Below are 3,722 nucleotides of genomic sequence, written 5' to 3' on the forward strand. Positions count from 1 at the left end.
TGTGTGTGTGTGTGTGTGTGTGTGTGTGTGTGTGTGTGTGTGTGTGTGTGTGTGTGTGTGTGTGTGTGTGTGTGTGTGTGTGTGTGTGTGTGTGACTATATTATACTACTACTACTACTATTACTATGATTACTACTTCTACGACTAGTCTGCCGTCTACTCTAAAGTGGCTCCTGGGTTCAAAACATATTGTAGCTTATTGATGATATAGTTGATTTTATGTGAATAATTATTTTCTGTTGACCAATACAATTATCACAAGGACAGCTGACGGGTTTTCTCATGATCTGACAACCATGCTTTCCTCTAGGACCCCATTCAGATCCAGACCCAAGAGCCACGTTAGAGTAGACAGACTATACTACTACTCCTGCTATTACTACTACTACTACTACTACTATAACATCAACAACAACAAGAACTACTACTACTACTACTACTACTACTATTACAACCTAAAATAAAGCATCTGATAACCAACACCAATCACTAACAAAAAAAATCACCCAATAATACAAAATACCCCTTCTAAAAACAACCACCCTTACATTCCTATAGAAAACGGGAGGGATAAAGTCACAAGATAAAGAAAAAAAACGGGATTCTGGCGTGCGTCTCAGTTGTGATTTGAGCGTGAGTGTGGTCACGGCGGGTCGAGGTTAGGAAGGCAAGGGTAAGATAAACTGTAATGGTAAATATGTAGGTGTTAATGATTAGAGAAAGGGAAGGAGGTAAGGGGAAGCCGTGAGGAGGAAGGGAGAGGAGGATGATCGTGATGGAAGGCAGGGTGAGAGCTTCGTGGTTAGTGGGGGTGAGGGGTGAGGGGAAGCGGAGAGGGAAAGAGGGGACTAGAGGTGTCAGAGATGTCATGGGGGAGGTCTAAGGGGAAGAGATAAGGGGAAGGGGGGTATGGACAAGGGGACAGGGGCGTGGTTAGGGTGAAATGGGAACAGGGGTAGGAGTGAAAGGACGAGGATAGACACCTGACAGGTATGAGGGCAGTAGTGTCTTGTACCTGCTGGCAGCGACACTCACCCTTCGCGCCAGGTAAGTAAGTAAGTAGGTCCATCCAACTAGAGTGACCAACCCGCCTAGAGCACCTTATTCCTCGTTACTCAGGTTGACGAGTTTACCTGAATTTACCTGTTGGAGTGGCCGCGAAAACGCAACGTAAGGCAGCTGTGTTGATTAAGAGTGGTGAATTGTACAACGTTGGCAGTGACATATGTAAGTCTTTACTTCACTGACGCAATCACCGAAATGAATGACTGAAATGCGTCGACCGTAAAAGATGCGCAAAGAAAACAAAAGTGAGGCTTATCAGACACGATTAGTGAGTGAATCACGGCATACGGAACAGTACCTAGATGTGCAAACGCCTTAAAAACTGGCATAAAGGAAAGCCACAACGAAAGATACTACGCAGAAGTGAACGAAAACAACGAAGAGAGACTCCAATTTAAATTTGACCGACTTAACCTCTTCAGTACCATGACACGTTTCCGTATTCATTCTGCTTACTATTTGGTGATTTCATACAGCTTCAAAAACGGATGTGAGGATTTAGACAGTCAAGACCCTGGCCATTAATCAACTGATCTCCATAGACTCTTCCTAATGTAAATAAAATCTAATGATACTCAAAACTCATGGTAAAAATGCGTCCCTGTACTGAAGGGATTAAGTGTACTGTTCGTAAGAGAATCACACCTAATAAGAATATCGAAGCCACTGATAATAGCAAAATACTCGTAGAAAAATACAAAACCATTCATCAGGGCACAAATATCTAACTCATAACGCGACACGGATATAGAAAGCAAGTAAATACGGAAAGACCACCGTGAGTAACACTGAACTGAAATACTGTAACATTAATCTCAAAAGTGCAATAGAAGTTCCGGGAGGAGGAGGACGTGTAGGTGTGGTAGAGGAAGCAGCGATGGCGTGGGAAGAAAGTGAGGGTGCGGGAGGTTGGGAGGAGTAAGAGGAGGGAGGTGTTGTTGTTATATGTTATCTCTTGCCTTCGTCACATGACCCAGAGAAATGAATCACGATGCAATGAAGAAAAAAATCAGAGAGAGAGAGAGAGAGAGAGAGAGAGAGAGAGAGAGAGAGAGAGAGGAATCAAGAACACAAAAATACAGAAAGTAAAATTACTTTGTTCAAATTAATTCACCTGTTCATTGCATAAATAGGAACAAGCAATGAAAAATCCTTCTCTCTCTCTCTCTCTCTCTCTCTCTCTCTCTCTCTCTCTCTCTCTCTCTCTCTTGGTAACATAAGCAAATACAAAGAAAATATTTTTAGCTTAATTCTTAGTTTCTCATAATCATATCAACCTTCCCCATCTCTAACTTTTTTTTTTTGTTACTAAATTTGTCCTTCTGTTCTACGTGTACCCTACTCCCGCTCCGCCACACTCTCTCCTTCCATCCTCTGAGCAACATTCTCGCCGCTCCACACGCCACTCTGATCCATCTCTATGCCACCTACTCCATTCTTACGCCTACGCTTACATTCTCTCTCTCTCTCTCTCTCTCTCTCTCTCTCTCTCTGTCTTGATATTTCTTTTCCATACTCGTACATTTTTAATTCGTAGTTTTATTATGTTTAAATGTTTTAAATATATAGCAAAAAAAATATATTAACTGAAGAAAAGGACAACAGCAATATTTTGAATACAAATGATGTTTATACGTAACTTCTTCCTCTTTTTTTTCTCTTTTTTTTTCAGCTTGAGCCTAACAAGAAATGAGTGAAGTGAATGAGCTAAATATAACATGAAAGTCTGCTACACACTGATTCACGGCTAATGATTCTCTTCCTCTATATTGACGTCGCTTTATCAACACCCACACACCTTCCTCTCGCGGCTCAGGTGCGATGAGGGTGAATAGTGAGAAAGAAAAGTGAGGAAAATAACCGAAAGAGTGGGAGTTATGGGGCGTGAGTCGTCCAGCCCCACCCACGCCGGTTCCAACACGTGCTGGGCGCCAGGAGGGGAGTGGGGAGGGCGGGGAGAAGAAGAGGGAGGAAGAGATGGGAGAGAGAGAGAGAGAGAGAGAGAGAGAGAGAGAGAGAGAGAGAGAGAGAGAGAGAGAGAGAGAGAGAGAGAGAGAGAGAGAGTGGGGGAGGGGTGAAGCCATGCTCTGCTTTTGAGGAGAAATGTCAAAGTTCAAGGTCATTTGGTTTTGTTGTCCTAATTGTGGTACACCTGTCTGCACCTGCCGCTTCCTGGCCCATACACGGTGCCTGGCGTCACCTACTATATAGCAGGGAGTACCTGGGAAGCCTTCGATGCCGCAAAGGTGTGATAAGTCCCTTGCTCTCCTAGGTTTCCTCAATGACTTCGATAACACTATAGGTCTATTGTTTAATTTCTTATATGATTCAAATTTTCTAAAATTTTTTATCCCTTCTTTTTTTTTATATATGTGTGTGTATGTTTGTTTGTGCGTATTTATGTATATTTGTTGAAAAAATGTACGTATACTTACTACTGTATTCTTGAGTGGTGTTTGTGCGCGTGCGCGTGTGTTAGTATGTGCATGTGTGCGTTCGTATGAACGTTTTCACGTACGCGTACACACCTTAAATACCTTACGGCACCTGGTCCTCTCACCTTCCCCCGGCAATGACTTCCCCCTTCTCCCTCCCTTCCTCCCTCTTCCTCCCTCTCCACCCCTCTCTCCACCTCCCCTGAACTTATCGGTCGACAT

General features: G+C 43.2%; 1 protein-coding gene across 4 annotated transcripts in view; it reads left to right on the plus strand.

The window, feature by feature from the left end:
• Positions 1-645: 645 nt before the first annotated feature.
• LOC123506745 overlaps positions 646-3,722 on the plus strand; it is a 19,118-nt gene continuing 16,041 nt past the window's right edge. For 2 of the 4 annotated variants that reach the window (XM_045259032.1, XM_045259036.1), the window contains exon 1: positions 977-1,047. The gene's annotated coding sequence lies outside the window, so the exon portion shown is untranslated. Of the gene's footprint in view, positions 674-976; positions 1,056-3,722 lie in introns of those variants that run through there. The other 2 variants (XM_045259034.1, XM_045259033.1) reach the window with 2 other exon arrangements.

The sequence above is a fragment of the Portunus trituberculatus genome, chromosome 20 (genome assembly GCF_017591435.1).
Source record: "Portunus trituberculatus isolate SZX2019 chromosome 20, ASM1759143v1, whole genome shotgun sequence".
Classification (NCBI taxonomy): Eukaryota; Metazoa; Arthropoda; class Malacostraca; order Decapoda; family Portunidae; genus Portunus; species Portunus trituberculatus.